This window comes from Vipera berus (assembly GCF_964194415.1).
Source record: "Vipera berus genome assembly, chromosome: 3".
Classification (NCBI taxonomy): Eukaryota; Metazoa; Chordata; class Lepidosauria; order Squamata; family Viperidae; genus Vipera; species Vipera berus.
In genome coordinates, this window is record NC_138204.1 from 186,070,153 (window position 1) to 186,090,152 (window position 20,000).

Genomic DNA, 20,000 nt, shown 5'->3' on the forward strand with positions numbered 1-20,000 from the left:
AAGATTTTCTGTTAAAAATCTGTTGGCATAAATGAATAATTTCATTTCCTTATTATAAGCTTCCCATGACTTACACAGTGAGTTAAGAGGAAGTGGGGATTTACCTGTTAGGTAAATCACTCATTTGTCATTATTATCACTCTCCATTATATACTGTATAAACCAAGACTCTGGGCTATAAAATAATTTCAGACTCCCAACAAAATGTCTTGAGAATACATTATGCATTGCATCATGTCTGCAAGGTTCCAATCCTATCCATGCATTTACATAGTTACTCTAGGCATCCCTAAACATTGGGAGCTTTGTAAACTTATGTTGCAAATTCAGGTTTTCTGCTATCTTGCTGAAAATGCATGTTATTTCACATGTATAACATATGTACAGGCAGTGATGCAGCTAAGTGACTTTAATATCTGGAGTAAGTGTATATAAGGTGCTCATGTCACTCAGGGAAACTTTTTAGAATGCCACATGGTATTACTTCATTGGTGAAGTATGCAAGTAACATTTCCTACTAGTTCTTATTCCTAGCAGCCATTCCACTCTTTGCATTGTTGCTATATTTCTGACACAGTCAGATAATGAGTATTTTTAATTATAGTAAAAATAAGTATCTTTGAGGGGAAGAGAGCTTCTAGTGAGCCTTGATTCCTGGCAACTGCCTAGACTATCCCTGAAGTTTGCTTGGCAAGCTTTTCAAAAGTGGTTTGCCACTGCCTCCTTCCTAGGGCTGAGAGAGACTGACTGGTCCAAAATCAGCCAGTTGGCCTAGGGCAGGACAAGAATCCACAGTCTTCCATTTTCTAGTCTGGTGTTTTAAACACTGAACCAAATTGGCTTTCCAAAGAGTATTAGTATCTCTCTATGTACATTTCCACATTTTAAACCCACATACTTTGGAGTACCATTAAAAGTATGGGAATAAAATTGAATTTGCTTCTTGCTTCCCCAATGCAAAAGGGTGCAACATATATTTATATAATAATGAAAACAGCACCTGCTATTGTGTGGTTAACCAACCTAGTTGCTGATTCCTTTCTGTGGAAAGGGAAAAATACTCTGTGCTGCAGAAAGTTGCAAAAGCTGTATTAGGCCTAATGTGTCAAGCAAAAGTAAGCACAGTAAATAAGTCATACTGAATTTCATAGAATGCACAGCTGAGACTCATCAAGATTGCAAAGGTCAGCTTGCAGGTCTTGGGTCCCCATTAAGACTAAGAACCAAAAAATTTGCATCTGAGTTATTGCAGTGGGTGTGAACAAAGGGTTTTATGAACTTGCTGGGTCTGTCAAAATCAGAGTGGGGTCACCAGTTCCAGTATTGTCCAGCCACAGAAATCTTGACTCAATTTTTCCCAGCCTCCTGATTTGACGACATAAAATATAGTAATACAGTAAGCCATACATTTCTTGTGCTGAGCTTGTCGATCAGAAGGTCAGCAGTTTGGCGGGTCGAATCCCGAGTGCCACGTAGCAGAGTGAGCACTTGTTACTCGTCCCAGCTTCTGCCAACCTAGCAGTTCGAAAGCACGTAAAAATGCAAGTAGAAAAATAGGGACCACTACGGTGGGAAGGTAACAGCGTTCTGTGCGCCTTTGGCGTCTATTCATGCCGGCCACATGACCACAGAGACGTCCTCGTACAAGTGCTGGCTCTTCGGCTTTGAAACGGAAATGAGCACCAGCCCCTAGAGTTGGAAACGACTAGCACACATGTGCAGGGGAACCTTTACCTTTTACCTTTTTATATACTCCAAACATTTACGTTTACTCTACCTGTTCCATAGTAAACATTTTTGCCATAGTCATTTCTGGCTTTCATAATCTGCCATATTTATAAGTGTGCAATAAATATTTAAAAATAAATATGCAATAAATGTATAATACATTTTTTAAAGTTTTACTTAAAGGTTTGGGTTGTTGGGTGAAACAGTAAATTATTTTATGACATGAGTATTTCAGTAGAGTGGCAGCCAACAGAATTGTTATGCAGTATCTCCCATAATTATGCAGGTCCTCTAAGATTTCTTCCAGGGAAAATACATGCTGTTACTTAATGGGTAGATCTTAAGTGTGACAAAAGAGTTTGTTCTGGCATAATGTTGCTGCCCAAAGCCCCTGGAAAATGACTCTAACTGCTAAACTGACAGAATTCATCTTCTGTTTTTATGTCATCCTTTATATGTAAAATAATTTTGAAGTCTAGATGGAACTTTTATTGTTAGAGCATAAGATTAAAAGGAAGATGGGTTCAACTACCAGGTAAGATTTAAAGACATGAAATTTAGTGGGAATTTAAAATGCTAATCTGTTGCTCTAACCTCTGCTCCACCACAGTTCATTGCTGTTCTTGAATTTTCTTCAACTAGAGATTTGTATGCATTAAGTTTTTTAAAAATAATTTCTCATTCTCTCTTTCTCACACACATACACACACGCACACACTTGTGAAAGCTTGTATGACATAAGATGTATTAAATTCAACACAGTATTGATTGCTGTGGGCATAAAGATTTAAAGTACCTTCATTTCTATTTTTCATAAGGCTGGGCTTAAAGGAAAAATTCTTAATAGAAAGAGTATTAATTACCCAAAGGGCCACGATAGACTATTTATTTATTATTTCATCAAATTTGTATGTCCACTCATCTCATACAAAGTGACTATGGGCAGCATACAACAAAACTATGCATATCAGAAAGTTCAGTCTGATAGATGGCATAATTACATTTTACTCATGAACCTTTGGAAGAAGTGCTGTGCTGCTGAGGTTTTAAATTAACCCCTACAAATGGACAATTAAACCTATTTTAAATTTCCTTAATGTTAGATAATTTGGAAGTTTTTGTCCATCTGATATACAATTTGGGTGTGAGACTTTTGCTTTGTATATTTAACTTTACTCCAATTATCTTTAGGTGCTACGCACAAAATGGTAAAATAAAATTTTGCATTTGTAAGAATTTTATTTTTGTTGTTGTTAGTTGCTAAGTCATGTCTGACCCATTGCGACCCCATGGACAACATTCCTCCAGGCCTTCCTGTCCTCTACCATCTTCTGGAGTCCATTTAAGCTCACGCCTACTGCTTCAGTGACTCCCATCCAGCCACCTCATTCTCTGTCGTCCCCTTCTTCTCTTGCCCTCAATTAGGCTCTTCTCCAGTGAGTCCTTCCTTCTCATTAGGTGGCCAAAGTATTTGAGTTTCAACTTCAGGATCTGGACTTCTAAAGAGCAGTCAGGGTTGATCTCCTCTAGGACTGACCGGTTTAATCGCCTTGCAGTCCAAGGGACTCGCAGGAATCTTCTCCAGCACCATAGTTCAAAGGCTTCAATTCTTTGGTGCTCAGCCTTTCTTATGGTCCAAGTTTCACAGCCATACTTTGCAATTGGGAAGACCATAGCCTTGACTATACGCACTTTTGTTGGCAGGGTGATGTCTCTGCTTTTTAGTGTGCTGTCTAGATTTGCCATGGTTTTCCTCCCGAGGAGCAAGCATCTTTTAATACATCCAAAGTCTAATTTGGTAATAAATCTTACCTTTAAATTTTGTAAAACAGGGATTTGGAAATGCATTCCCCATTGCAAAATACGATCTAGTACTTGAACAGTATTACTATTATTTGCTCCTTCAACAAAGCTCAAATCTTATTAATAAAATTTCATCTTTTGTAGAAGACTGTCACAAATTAAATCAACCACCAGAGGGAACCCAAACTATCATTTGTGCAGCACTGAAAATCATATTAAAATGGAGTAAGGGGACAGAGCAGTTGTTCTAACGCTTGCAGACCACTGCAGACTTTATACATTCATAAATCATGTATTAATCATCTCTTCAGCTAAGATTAATATGTTTGTTGACTTTATAAGCACCAAAATAAATATTATTATTACATATTTTAAACTTAATGGGTATGCAATGTTTTCAACAGAAATTGAATTATTAAAGATTATTCAATATATTATTGCTATACCAGTTTTCTGCTAGCTTGAAGTAGTTCACATATCCTCATAACAATAATGGTTACTGGCCCAAAGATGTTCTTCTGGTGAACTCCATGTTCTAGTGTGGATTTAAACATAGGTCTTCCCAATGTCAGTCCTGCAATCCTTATGCCACACAAGTTCCTTCTGGCCTATATGTTTGGCCTATATTATTGAGTTTATTGAAAAGTGTTAGGTGTCACATGGTTAGTAGATGGATAAAATTTATTACTGAATCAAATTCATACATGGAGCTAAAATCGCTCTTGGTAACTTGCTCAGGTTCCCCTTATCCATCTGCCCTATAATGTTTTCCCAAATATTTCATTTTAATTAGCTTTTCTGTTGTAAAAGAAGTATCTTAAATGAAATATAGGAGAATTTTTATCCTCCTATTATTTAATTAATGTTATTGGTTTGTGTGCTTAAAAACACAAACCAATAACATAAATTAAATAGCAATATGATAAAAAAATCTCTTCTGGAGTTTGAAATTTTTATTAGGGCAGTAAAAATTGAATTAAGCAACAATTTGCTACCCCTTTCTGTGACCGCAATCTACTGTCTAAGGGGACAGACAATATATAAACCAGTTCACTTAAACTTTTGTAGATATAGGTAGTCACATCCATAACTGAAATTTCTGTTGTTAAGTGAAGCAGTCAATAAGTGAGTCATACCTGATTTCACAACCTTTTCTTGCAATTGTTGTTAAGCAAATCACAACAGTTGTTAAGTGAATCACATGGTTGTTAAACAAATCTAGTTTCCTTACTCGTTGGAAGCAAGCTAGAACATTTCAAATTGCGATCAACATAAACCCAGAATGCAACAACTATTGTAAATACACGCTAGTAGCCAAGCACTCATGTTTACATTTGTCTAGGACTTTTCCCAAGTTTTTAAGAATCACAAAAGTCTAGTCTTTCATTATTTATTATGGTTTTCTTTAATAATTGGCATATATATAAAAACAGCAGTGTTATTAAATTTCAATAAATATTTTTAAGATGATCATTTTTAAAGCAATATAACTTGTTTTCAAAATGACACAGTATTTCTGAAGTCAATGTACTACCATACATCATATATTACAAAGCACAACTCTTTCTAGTGTTACAGGATATTGGTCAAAAACATGTCAGACAATGCAGATTATTTGAGACCAGAATATTGGCTAGAAATAATATATTCTATATATGGGATAATCCCAGCTGTTTAACATTGATTAAGCATTATAAATCATTGGCACTGATATGCATTACTTGCATCACTGTAGTTGATTATATTGATACATATATTTTAAAAATAATTTGTTTTGATATAGATTCCTTTCCTTTCTCACTTCTAACTCAATGTGTCTGGATGATAATTCCATCTTCAAAACTGGCCTTCTGTGGAAACACTTCTGGCTACATGTAAAGTCTCACTTAATTTGATATGGTGCAGATCTAATTTGATATGGTGCAGATCATATGTAAACAACCACATTCTGACATATCATTTATATATTTTATCTGTAACTGATATGAGAGCTATAGATCAGTCGCCCATAAAGAAATCAGTAACTTTGTGTTACCAATAAATTAGAAAACAAATGCTGATTCCAATGTTAATCTCTAGGAAATTTTACTAATAATATATAGCTAGCAAAATTGGAAATAATGAACTTTTATTGGTTTCATACAGATTTTGAAAACAGATTATAGTTTCTGAACCACCATATAAAGCAATATCACTATTCATATGATTTAGATTAAGCACTGTAAGATTTCTTCTCTGTAGATGAAATCAGAAGAAGTCTGGTATCATCCTTCCAACTAACTCATTTTATTTAAAAAAAGACTAACTCATTGTGAATTGCAGACAAAGAGCAAGCAGAGTATAGATTAAACAGAAGATACAGATTAAATCTTTGATTTTCTGTCTTCATCATGTTGCCACTTTCTAGTCAATACAGTAAGTCATGAAGTACTAAAGTCAGTATCATTGATGTTAGACCTCTAACTTACATGAAATATTGCTATTGAAGAAGGCATAGATTTCTAGCCATTATGTTCTATTATAAGATACTAATCTTGACATATACTCTGTTTACATGTACAGACTATATAAGCATATTGTAAGGGGCCTTAGTTATGCACGTAGTCCACTTCAGATAGTTTGAACAGTATGTTCTGAAAAGAAGTCCTATTTATGCTTGGTCCTGAATACAGCCATAGTGAAGGTGGCCTTTTTACAGATCTATCTTGTGCACCAATTGTAGCCATTCCTGGACCCAGAGGTGTTGCTTGTAGTCACTCATGTCCTGATCTCTTCCCAGTTGGATAATGCAATGCACTCTACCTGAACTTGCTTTTGAAGACCATTCCAAAAATCACCTGGTCCAGAATGTGGCAGTACATGAAGTTATGGCTGTTCCATATTTTGTCCATATTACGTTACTGCTGTGCAAGTTGCACTGACTCCTGCTTTCTAGATGCAATCCATGGTACTGATTATTGCTTTTAAATGGCATGGGACCAGACTAGCTGCAGGACCGCCTCTCCCTGGCTATCGTCCGGTCCCACCATATCAGAAATGGTGACATGCTCCACATCACTTCGCTTAAATGTGTCATCTAGTGCAGGGCTTGTCAGGGGTCAGTGGAAGCACCAGGATCAGCGCCAGGCTCCAGCTGGAGCTCGGTGCTGATCCTAGTGCTTCTGCCGAGCCCAAAAGAAGCACCGATCAGCTAGAATGTTGCAGCATCTCCAGGGTCTTGTGATTTACATTCAGATGCTTGGCAACTGATTCATATTTATGACAGTCATAGTGTCCCAGGGTCATGTGAACTGACCAAAACCTTCTGCAACTACCCAGCAGATGGGGGGAATAAAAACCAAACAACCCCCACCCCATCCCCACTGCCAATCCTCAACAGAAATGCTCACAACAATGAAAACCTCGTACAGGAGGAAGAGCGCCGCTGGGCGGGCAGGCAGGTGTCTTGCTCGGCTGTGGCTTGGGGGGCAATTTTTTCAGTGCCATTGTAACTTCAAACAGTCACTAAGCAAACTGTTGTAAGTTGAGGACTACCTGTACTTTATCACTTTTTTCCTCTTTTTTTTTTTTGAGTCATCAAGTTTTTGACACCTTGCTAGGCGACTGGTGGTACTCGGATATTGCCATATCCTAAAAGTGGTACAATGGGTGAAAAGGTTGAAGAGCCCTGATCTAGTGGGACTTACAAACTGCACCTTCTCTGTAGCCTCTCCTGCCTTACAGAATACCCTTTCCTCAGAAATCTGGCAGGCCCCTTTGCCTTCTGGAAGGCTTCATAGAGTTGGCACTGCCTAAAGCACTGGGATAGAATGAGGCTGGAGTGCAGTATAATGATATACAGATGTTGGGAGGTACTAGCCATGACCTTGTAGAATGTTATAGAGTTTTACAAAGGTTTCTTAATTTTGTTTTTGGTTTGGGAGTTTTGTTGGTATTATTGTTGGTATTCTAGCCAGAGCTCTTACTACAATATGGGCAGCTATATAAATCTGGTAATAAATCATATTACTCACACTTTAATTTGCCATTGGTTTTCCTATAGTTATTTTCAAGGCAGTGGAAATTTGACCAGTTTGCTTTTTACCCAGTCTATCCAAAAGCAATAGTCAGCTACAGACACTATTAAGTTAGTTTCTAAAAGTATTTGTCTGAAGCAAATCAGGCCCATGTCTCTCATTACTGGCCAATCCAAGACTCTTTCTTTCTCTTCCTCTCCCTCCTAATTACAGGAAACTAGAAAATAGTAATAATCCCAAATCATATAAATTCAGTATTCCAGATGTAAGTGTACTAATTACAACATTTTCATTCTCATAAGAAAGAAAGATCACAAGAAGTACACAGGTCAAAATGACAAAGTATAAGAATTAAAGATGTACAGATTAATCAATCCTTGAATGGAAATAAATTTTAAAGTACTGTGCATTGCAAGTACAAGTAGTCCTCAACTTACAACAGTTTAATGACCATTTAAAGTTACAATGGCACTGAAAAAAAGTGATTTATGACAGTTTTTCACACTCATGACTTTTGTAGCATCCCCATGATCATGTGATCAAAATTCAGATGCTTGTCAACTGACACATACTTATGACGTTGCTGTGTCCCAAGGTCATGTGATCACCTTTTGCAACCTTTTGACAAGCAAAATCAAAGGGGATGCCAGATTCACCTAACAATCGAGTTACTAACTTATCAACTGTGGTGATTCACTTAACAGCTGTGGCAAGAAAGGTCATAAAATGGGGCAAAACTCACTTAAAAACAGAAATGTTGGGCTCAGTTGTGGTTGTAAGTCGAGGACTACCTGTATTTAACATAAATAATAACTAGGAGTTCTAGTTTAATTCTAGATAGTTTTAGTTCAAGTTAGAACTAGAACACCTAGTTCAGCTGAAGTGACTGTTCATAGCAATAATATCTGCATTAAATAGCCAGGATACTTTTGCCACAAATAATCAAAGAGATAAAGATGCTTTTATTATTGTGCAGAATAAACTGCAGGCATTTCTTCCTAAAGATCATGATAGGCATATTACTTCTTTTGACATTTATGCTGATGTCTTTGAGATAAGAAAATACATTTAGATCACTTAGGATGATTCTATTTAGATATATATTACTGATTGATTCTTTGTCCCATGAGATAAATTATTTCCAAAATACTGTACATGCCATTAGATCAATTCTACCGGTGTTCAGTGTTAGATATCACTTCAAAAATGGCTTTTTTGCTGCAATAATGTGAAATGTGATTCTTGGATCTACACAGAAAATGTTTAAAAGCAGCAGTGGCTTGTTCCAAACAATTGCTTTTATGTATCAATATCTTCAACCATCTTAAGCAAAGCAATATTTTTCCAAGGCAGCACAATGTAAGCCACCTGTCCTGTATAGTCTATAATTGCCAGCAATTTATCTTGTTGAAAATTATCTAAGTCTGCATGAAAATCTGTAATTATATCCCTCAAGCTGAGATTATTATATATCAGTCATTCCTTGTTTAAAGCATTTAAACAGAAAAGACAGTCCTAGTCATTGACGCGTGTTAGAAACTCCCCCTTGTAGAATTTCTCCATTAACTTTGACCCAGGTCACATGCCAATTAACTGGACCATTTAAAGCTAAAGGTTAATAAAGGTATATACACTTGACAAATCATTTCTTTTGTGTATTCAATATTGAATGTTTTCATGAAGGGTTTTCTTTTCCTGGAAAACAAACAGCTGGGCTTCATTTCATGGTGGTAGTTATGCCTGCCATTAATTCAGATGGAGTAAAATACCAAATTTGCTGTCCACAAATTTAAGCTTAAGGTTATCAACTTTGAACTTTTTACATTGATACAATATGGTTATGGCTAGCACATTTACTTAATTAGTTCCATTCATCCCCTGATTTTTCTCTACAGTAAGAACTCAGGTTACTGGTGGGACAATATTGGAAGAAGGATAGTTTGCCCACTATAGAAGAATGGGTGTTTAAAGTTTCGAATCTTGCAGAAATGTCTAAGATTTCTGCTTATTTGAAAGATCATTCACAGGAAAGATATATTTCAGTTTGGAGGAGATGGATAAATTATATTCAGAACAAATATGGCACTAAAAAGTTCCATTTAGCTTATGAGTAGATTTTAGTGGGATATTGTTATTGGCACGTTGTTTGTAGTTATATTAAAGGGGAGTTAAAGCACATTATGAATTTGGTTAATTGTATATTATGCATAATTTTTATTTAGAATATGATTATTGTAACTATAATCCTGTATTTAGCTCTGGGAAGTGGGGGGGGGGAAGTGGGCGGGTTGGGGGTGGGAGGGATTTGGGGATATATTGTAAAATTTTGTTTTTGTAAAACTCTTTAATAAAAAAAAAGAACTCAGGGCAGCTTAAATGAGGCTCTTACATCATTTGATCCTTAAAACAAAAATCCTGTAAAATAAATTAGGTGGTGAGAGAGACTGACCTGACCCCATTTTGGTGAAGGTTAATTCCAGGATAGCAGACTCCTTTGTCCCATCTTCTACTTCTACCAAATGAAATTATCAACAACAGATGACAAGAATTTGTGGGATCTCTTTCTCTTGGCAGATTCCCAGCAGATGTCAAGATAAGTGAAATACCTTATCATTACTTTTTAACTCTTTGAAAGACTAATCATCTGATACAGAAAAGTTTTATCTGTATCTTTTGCCTGTTCAGGCAATCTATTAAAAAAAGTCCCTCGTTAATTTTACTTTTGTTTCTGTCTTCTTTTTATGCATGCTGAAATGCTTTCGACATGATATCCATCCTCCTATTCTAGATTTTCTGTACAAGGATACTTTTTATATAGTGTAGCTTTTGCACCACTTCTATTGAGTCTGTTCTTTTTAAATAAATTGTGACATTCCAGTACTGTGTGCCAATCAGAGTATCAACCCACCAAATCTGAATGATTTCTGTCTTATCACATTTGTTTTCCTCAGCTGGGATTAATGGTTCCCTCTATTTACTTCCCATGCTTCCAGCATCACCATAGAAATATCTAAGCCCTGCAAAATTTCTGAGTCCCTATTTAGGTTTCCTTCTTCCCCCTTTGTGTTCTGCCTGGCTCCATCTTCAGTTCTGGGTTTTTTCCATTGTCCCCATTTTCTTTTAGTTTAATATATTTCTGATGATATCACAAGGCACATGCTAAATGTCTCTTTCTCAATTTTCTAATATGTATCTAATTCATACCAGGAGTCCTTTCTAAAGACAACACATGCCATTGTCATAGAATCAAAATCCTTCGTGGTGACATCACCTGCATAGTCAGTTGTTGACTGTGTTGTGCCCTGATTGTTTACTGCAAAGATTGATGGAAAAACTATCTGCATTCCTAGTTCTTTCACCCTTCTGCCCAAAAAAGATATAGTTTCTAGATATTTTTTCAGAGTCTCTTCTGGTTGTGTTATTTTTTCCCACCTGGATTGTCCCATTCTAAGTCTCCAAAATTTATATCTATTGTTGGTAAACAGTTTAGAAAGTGTCCTAGAAGTTATGTTCTGCATGCATCCCCCATCCTGTTCAATAATACAATAGCCATATGAAATGGAAAGATATATATTGCCATTATGGTATTTAATGATAACAAGGCTGGTCTCAGAACTGGGATATCTGAATGGCCAGCCTAAAGTGCAATTCTGTCTCTAACACAATTCCTTCAGGGAAAACATTTGCTGTCATATGGATCCCATTCAACAAGCTGTGAAGGGAAATTGCCTTGAACTTTGCCATGAAATATTCTCTTTCTCTCACAGTAGTCAGTTCTGTCAACTGCTTTCTCTTCTAATCACCTTAGTATAGTGCAAACAGTATTTGAAACAACATCTCCTGTAATATAAAAGCATGGTAGATCTGCATTACTATCTTCTGTTCAGACTTGTTAGATTTGGTGATGGGATGCCTAGATGCAGGCTTCATTGCACTGGACAAGAAAAGCAGATCAGAAGAGATACTGGCTGACAGATCATAGGAATGAGTGAAAGATAATATTTCATGGCAAAACTCAAGGGAATTTCTTTTAAAAGCTTGTCAAATGCAGCCTGCTAGGTTTGCATCAATTTCTGCCAATCTTGAGTTCTTTCCCATTTATAAGAAATTAAACAAGCCAGCATAGAAGTCTCTAACCAAGGATTTTTTTAAAAAAAAATCTCCATTTAATATTATCCATTTACTAGAGCACATTTTCAGTAAATTAACATACCATTCATATTTACTGTACTTGAAAGTTACAGCAATCTATTGTCAAGCTATTTTCCAAAGTGCCTGAAGGCAGGACAAGAAGCACCGGATGGAAACTAATCAAGGAGAGAAGCAACCTAGAACTAAGGAGAAACTTCCTGACAGTTAGAACAATTAGCCAGTGGAACAACCTGCCTCCAGAAGTGGTGAATGCTCCAACACTGGATGTTTTTAAGAAGAGACTGGCCAGCCACTTGTCTGAAATGGTATAGGGTTTCCTGCCTTAGCAGGGGGTTGGGCTCCAAGGTCTCTTCCAACTTTATTATTATATAAAGCTTTTATTCATAAAACATAAAACTCAGTCAACTGAACACTCAAATTGACTGGCACTAATGGTTGACACGGGTTGCTGCCAGCATCCTAGGTATCAACCAGGTATCTCCTTAAAATGTAAGATGTTCCAAGTAGGGCAGTTTTTTGTAGCTTTGCTGGGGGTTATTGCAGGAAGCTGCAATTTCTTGATGTATTTTGCAAAGTTTTTGGACATAGTTCCCAGTGCCCTGATGACAATGGGCATCACTGTTACATGGGCATCATCCATAATCACACAGTTTCGATGGCCAGGTCGCGGTATTTTGTAATTTTTTCCCAGTTCTTTTTCTTCGACTCTGGCCTCTCCTGGTACAGCAATATCAATCAACTGTACGCTTCGGTTCTCTATGACTGTGATATCTGGCATGTTGTGTTCCAAATGGCAATCTGTCTGTATTCAGAAGTCCCACAAGATCTTCACCCTCTCATTCTCGACAACTTTTTCCACCCTATGTTCCCACGACTTTTCGGACACAGGCAAGTCATATTTTTTACACAATGTACGACTTGCCTGTCTCCAAAATGGTATAGGGTTTCCTGCCTGAGCAGGGGGTTGGGCTAGATGACCTCCAAGGTCTCTTCCAACTTTATTATCATCATCATCATCATCATCATCATCATTATTATTATTATTATTATTATTATTATTATTATTATTATTATTATTATTAATTTGTAACAAGATAACCTAGCATCTCGAATTAAACCTTATTCTTGGGAGAAATAAAGATTTAATTTATTTATTTTATACATGTGTATATTGTCTGTTCTAGCTAGCTTAAGATTAAATGTATTGTTGACTTTTGAGGAGGTAGGCTGAATATTAGTTCTACCATTATTTAATTCATGGTGTTACGGTGTCAACTGCAAAGATAATAGATCATGCCTGTCAAGGCCAGCAAATATATTTAAGTGGTTAGGTACCATTTTATGTCAGGCTTAGATTTTGATGTGCCAAAGAGAATGGCCCCAAAGGGATTTAAATTCTGTATCACATATATAGATTTTGTTTTCTGCTAGGGAATGGCAGTTGTTGAATGCGATGACTATATATAACATAGCTGATGAAAAACGATCAACTTCTGATGAGCGAACAACCCTGGCAAAAGGCACAAATGTAAAGCAGACACATAATTCATGAACCAGACAGCAAGACACAGGACACAGCATAACAATAACTTTGTATGTATGTCTATGAGAGAAAAAGAAGAGAATATGGGGAAAAAACAAAAGAAGGGGAAAAGAAATGCTTTTACAGGCATACAACATTGCGATTCAGCTATAACATAGCTGAATAAACATGATAACATCTTTTATCATAAAGACAGGAGCAATTAAAAGTAGCGATGCAGAATATCCTTTTTAAGCTAATTTTCTGGGCAATTAGGCCCAGCTACTATGCGTTTCTATTGTTATTTGTTTTTATATTGTGTTGTTTTTTAAAGAATGTTTAATTGTATGTTACCTACAGTCACATAAAAGTAAGGTGGGTGGCTATGTAAATTGAATGAACAAATAAATAAATTGTTTTCTGCATCTGAAAGTGACCCATGCCCATCCAACAGGGCTTTTTTGAGCATTCTTATGTTACCGTATTTTCCGGCGTATAAGACGACTGGGCGTATAAGACGACCCCCGACTTTTGAGAAGATTTTCAAGATTTTTCGTCTTATACACCAGAAAATACTTACATGCCAGTTGCCAAGTGTCTGACACAAGCCCGATTCAGACCCGTCTGATGCAGATGGTGCAAAGCCCTGCCGGTTCCCGCCAGACGGCTCCCCCGTTGCCGCCTTAAGAGGGAAGGGCGTGAGGTGCCTGCCACAGCTCCCCGAGCACTCCTTAGCAGCCGGGGAGCGCGCGCGTGCACAGGACTGCCCTGCCGGCTCATGCCCGACGCCAGCCTGCCCTGCTTCCTCCACAGTGAGAGGGGAGGGCGTGCCTTCCCGGGCTCGTCGACTTGCAGCCACGCCGGAGCCGAAAGGGGCTTTTCCTTCCAACCACCATTTGGAATAAACGCAAGAGCTCCCGGGGTCTGGCGTTTGCAAGGGGGAGGGGAAGGGGCTTAGAGGCTCTTGGGGGTGGGAAGGGAAAGTCATGTTGGAGGAGGGACTGGACTAAGGAGGCTTGAAGTTGCTTTGCAAGAATGGGGGCGCTCGATTGATTTATGTACTATTTTCCAGTGTATAAGATGACTGGGCGTATAAGACGACCCTCCAACGTTTGAGAAGATTTTCATGGGTTAAAAAGTCGTCTTATACGCTGGAAAATACGGTATATCAAATGTGTTTATGTTTGTGTGGGAAATTGCTCCTACCCCGTTACATATGAGATTTATTCTCTGGAAATGTTACTAGACTTCTCATAGGAAAATTATACTACATTAATCATATTGATAATTTCTTGGTAAAGCTAGCTTTACCAAGAGAAGCAGTTTGGTATAGTGATCAAGGCATCAGGCTAGAAACCAGAAGACGTTGAGTTCTAGTGCCTTCTTTGGTATGAAAGCCAGATGGTGACTTGGACCAGTCACTTTCTCTCATCCCTAGGGAAGAGGTAATGGCAAACCACTTCTGGGGGAAAAAAAAACTCTTGCCAATGAAACTGTTGGCAGTCTTCGAGAACTGGACATGATTGAATGGAAGGAGGTAAAAAGCTAGTTCAATGACTAAAAGTACAAACACTTACCCAGAGACTTTCCAGGAAATTGAATCTTGAATCTTTCACACAGAGCAATGATAAAACACTAGAAGGTCAACTGGAAAATTAAACATATGCAAACAGAATCAGAATCGGAATACAAACAGTTGAATAAGTAAAAACATGGTAACTGCATTACACACACAATGAGCAGGCTCCATATGGTGTCTTGTGTTAGCTAAAGAAAGTGTGTAAAATCCAAATGAAGATTCATATACTTTTAAAAAGATTTTTTCCCTTGAAAATTAGTGGAAAATCACTCTTATGCTCTCTAGTTCACTATCAAAATTCAGGACTGGTTAGAATGCAAAAAGGGAAGTAATGGACAGTGTCTTTGAATTAAGGAGAGCTGTTATCTCTGTCCAAGTCACATGAACTCAGTTTGTTAAAGCAGCAGTTTCATGTTGTCATTTCCCTAAGGATTCTCATTTGGCCACCTGAAGATCACTGGCAGAGTGATTTAGTATTTTAAAATGTTCTCACACATTATTGTACAGAACGCGATACAGTACAGAATACTGAAGGATACATGTGTGTGAGCGAAAACACTGATACACTGATTTGGTGCATCAGCTGTGGAAATGGCTCATTAAACATTCACTAATCCAAATTCAGTTTGATTCCTTTCAGTGTCTTGACTGTTATTAATGCCCACACAGGAGGTTTCCAGTATCGGATACAAGTTACACAGGTAAAGTTTCAGTTCTTCAAATTCTTATGCCTTGGAATTAATGAACCTCATCTGACAGGGTCATAAAAATGCTTCATTGTAAATCCAGCTTGAAATTTGGTCTTTTTAAGTGGCTTTCTGCATACTACTGGAAAAAGCTCAGAGGCTTCTTCAAAACATTCTTAATGGAAGAATGAATGCAGTAGTTTTTAACACCAACAAGCATAAGACGATGTTTGCCCAATATGATTCCTTGATTAATTAATTTTAAATATCAGCCATTAACATCATGCTAGCTGAACAAAAAAAATATCTGCAGCCGGCCTGATCAAAAGAAACAAAAATTAAAAATCTATAATCAGTGTGATCCTGGGTGAATAATATAGATGAATATAGCTTTGGATTTTTTTTTTTGTCAAAAGGAGCAGCAATTGTACAACCTGCCAAATTCCAGATAAAGTGATAATCCCTTGAACCTTATTAGTATGGTCTGTGAATGAGGTGACAACAAGGCTTTCAACTGTTACTGTTGTTTATGATAGATTAGCATGAGGTTTTCTTAAAATGAGTAAATGTTCAAGTAGAAATACCTCTCTCCTCTCTCTTTATTTTGAAGCTGTTTCTATATTTCATAAAATAACTTCATATTTTGCAGCATTTTAGATTTGCTTCCAAAAAGATCCTTTGGATACATGAGTTCAAACGTAGCATCTATTGCCAACTTTTCATATGGCCAAACATATGATCCTGGAAAAGATGCAGCTGCTTTAAAACATTTCATATAGCTGCTATATTTGCACACCTGAATACTCTAAAGCAGAGGCTCCCAACCTTTTAGGCACCAAGGACCGGTTCCGTGGAGAAAGGTTTTTCTGCAGACCAAAGAGTGCACGGTTTTGTGTGCTGCCTGCATCCCACGAATGGGGCTTTGCTTGTTTGTGTGGACCTGTTGCTTGCATGCCATGGACCGGTACTGATCCACAGAGTGGGGGTTGGGGACCCCTGCTCTAAAGCAGCTTTCTAGAATTCAATCCAGTGTCAGGCTTTTCCCAATAGGCTAGATTAAAGTCTGGCATGAATAAACTTGCAAGATGGGTAGATTCATTACAAAAATGCTAATGAAGATATTACAAAAAGCTTCCAGTGAACTACTGCTTACAAGCTTTATCTATAATGAGATCTAAGTTAAAAAAAGCTTGTGTCTTTTCCCTGGCATATCTTGTAAAGGATTAACACAATTTTCTTCCCCTTATTTTGGTAATGGACTATTTTTGTTTTAGGCTATGTGTTTGTGACATTTTGAAAATTGGCTCTCACTCCAAATGCCAGATAGCTCTATTAAATATTATTGTGTTTAAAATTTATTAGCATTTCTGATTAAAAGACAGTTGCAGTGCAGTTGGAGGAATGTTTTTAATACATGTTTATAAATATTACAAGCTATATCTATGCATTCAAAAATGAACAGTATATCATTGAGTTCACTCAAGGCAACGATGCATACTTTCTCCTTTAGTCAGCTTCCCTACTTAGGCTGGACTGCAAAGATCATGAACACTAGATTTCAACAAAGGAGAAGAGTTTTCTTTATCTCTTTGCTGTCATCTAGTGGTTATCTGCATTAATGCAGGTCAGATAGTGCATATCTGGTTCTAATAATGATTAAGTATTGGTTTTATCTTTTTACTCTTTCATATTTTTACATTAGAACATTTAAAGTTCTAGTGTAAAGTGCTTTGATATTCATTTTAATGAAATACAATAATCAGTATGAATAATAATGAAATTAAAGTTGTAAAAGGATTTTTGCTCTCTTTTTTATGTCTGGAGTTTTTAACCACAGTGTCTGCACCTTTGAATATAAGCAGTAAAAGAAGCAGATCAGAGTATATAATAAATAGTAATTAAATATTAATTACTGGGATGGGCCTGTTAATTTTTATTTCTATGCTACTGATAGTAGGCATTCAGCTTGTTAAAGTAGGGAATACATTAGTTGGCCCAAATAGGGCAATTGCAAGACTTGTCACTTCTTAAGAGCTTTCAGGCAATGAAATGTTAGTGGGATTCCAACTGACACACAATTCAAACCTAAATTTTACTAAGGGAATGAGCACGTTCTCCAATTCCCAGCTTTCATTTCTTACAGTCAGCCCTATTACGTATGACTTTACAGTAGATCCAGTGTAGTGATATCAAAGCTGCAGATATGTCTTCCAGCCTGGAACCTCACATACTGTAAATGATGAAGTAGAATGAGTGTATATTTGTTTAGTTTCATAAAAAGTTGGATTTAGATTTAATATTTGTTTTGGTGAGCCATTGTTCTTTGGTTTGAATGGCCACAGAATTGAACAATGAGGAGCGATAAGCTATATATTTTTTTATGTGTATACTAGAAGTATAACACTCGATGCTAATTGTATTTGATATATAACTGAACTTTTAAAAATGCAAGTCCCTTTAACAATCTGAATAATTCATCAATTTATGCAGTAATGTTTAATTGATGGTTCTGATGCTTCTCTGGATGTTACAGTTATTTAATGCTTTTGTACTCTGCTGAATATAAGTATATTTTTACACTGGAACTCATTTTCATGAAACATCTTCATAAAAATTAAGATACTTCCAGGAAAAAAGAAAAACACAGCATTATCTTTTGTTACACCAAATGTTCTTTCAACCTTTAATATCATTGTTTGCTTGTTTCATTTTGTTTTTGAAAACCAGCAAACTATAAGATATAAAAACTATACATTGTTGTTCTTAGTTGTGAAGTCGTGTCCGACCCATCGCGACCCCATGGACAACGTTCCTCCAGGTCTTCCTGTCCTCTACCATCTTCTGGAGTCCATTTAAGCTCGCGCCTACTGCTTCAGTGACTCCATCCAGCCACCTCATTCTCTGTCGTCCCCTTCTTGTATTGCCCTCAATCTTTCCCAGCATTAGGCTCTTCTCCAGTGAGTCCTTCCTTCTCATTAGGTGGCCAAAGTATTTGAGTTTCAACTTCAGGATCTGGCCTTCTAAAGAGCAGTCAGGGTTGGTCTCCCCTTGGACTGACCGGTTTGATCGCCTTGCAGTCCAAGGGACTCGCAGGAGCCTTCTCCAGCACCATAGTTCAAAGGCCTCAATTCTTTGGCGCTCAGCCTTTCTTATGGTCCAACTTTCACATTGCAACTGGGAAAACCATGGTGCAATGTAGCGTGGTCGCACAGAGAGACGGACACTTGAGCTGGGTAGTACTTCTTTATTGGATCAGGAATGAAGCTGGAGCAAAGGGGTTACCTGGCGTCTCTTTATACCTGCCCAGGTGAATCGCGACCAATAGATTCAAACCTGGGCATACACTACACATGGCCTTGACTATAAGTACTTTTGTTGGCAGGGTGACATCTCTGCTTTTTAGTATGCTGTCTAGATTTGCCATAGCTTTCCTCCACAGGAGCAAGCGTCTTTTAATTTCTTGGCTGCAGTTCCCATCTGTCATGATCTTGGAGCCCAGGAAAATAAAATCTGTCACTACCTTCATTTATGTACATAAAGGGATGTAAATAAATACATATTCAATAAACATTGTACTTTGTGCATTGTGTGTGTCAGCATTTGGAAATAAGTCCATTTCTTTCAATGGGACTTAATTCCAGTTTAGTAATGAAAGTCTGCATTATATCTGATCTAAACCATGATCCAGTTAGATCAACAGAAGACCTTCTGTTGACTTCTTCAAAGAGACTGAATATGAAACTAAAACCTCCTAAAACCTTGTTAGTTATTAGATAGCACACAAAAACATATAATGTTTTAAAATACTATATATTTCTCCCAAGATTTCCATAGAAACAAAGCTCCAAGACAGAAACATTTGTGATGGAGCCTTATTGTAAATTTGCGACTGAAATTTTTAGATGCAATAAATTGTGGTGAAAGGAATATACTTTAGAAAAGCATTACATTTTTCTAATTCTCTTAAAAGAATGTTGATGGATATGGGAGAGGCTCACCAGATAATCGCTTAGAAAATATTGTGAAATCAAGTCCATGTGTGTGTATGTGCCTCTGAATACTTCCCCATATCTTTAACTCCTATCTACTGCACTTTCTTCTGGGTTTCATATCCTGTAATTTAGCAGAAAAGTTTTAAAGATAGCTTTAAGCTACTTCTCATTAAAATTCCATTGTATAAATATACTTCATAAATTTTGCAGCTTAATTTTCTGTTTTAAAGTACTATAAAAATAGTATGTTCTCACTTTTTTACAATTTTTGCATGTATCAAGGTAAATAGTCAATAGTGTAATCAGATAAAAATAGTGCTCAGGAATTTTCAGATCACTTAATTCTTATTAATCAAATACATGTAACCGATGTCATAATTACTTCAAAATGCTTCAAAATTTCACCTTTATTTCTATAGAGTTATTGTTAATGCTTTTACATTACAACCTTTCCTTTAAATTGTCATAATTTAGGCAGTTATTACCTTTGCACAGAAAATATCTTCACAGACAAATACTAAC

At 36.9% G+C, this 20,000-nt stretch overlaps 1 protein-coding gene across 1 annotated transcript in view; it reads left to right on the forward strand.

Moving 5' to 3' along the window:
* The window catches only part of STMN2 (stathmin 2), a gene marked incomplete at its 5' end in the record, with an annotated part of 170,987 nt that overhangs the window by 1,019 nt on the left and 149,968 nt on the right, over positions 1–20,000 (forward strand). The window lies entirely within an intron of this gene.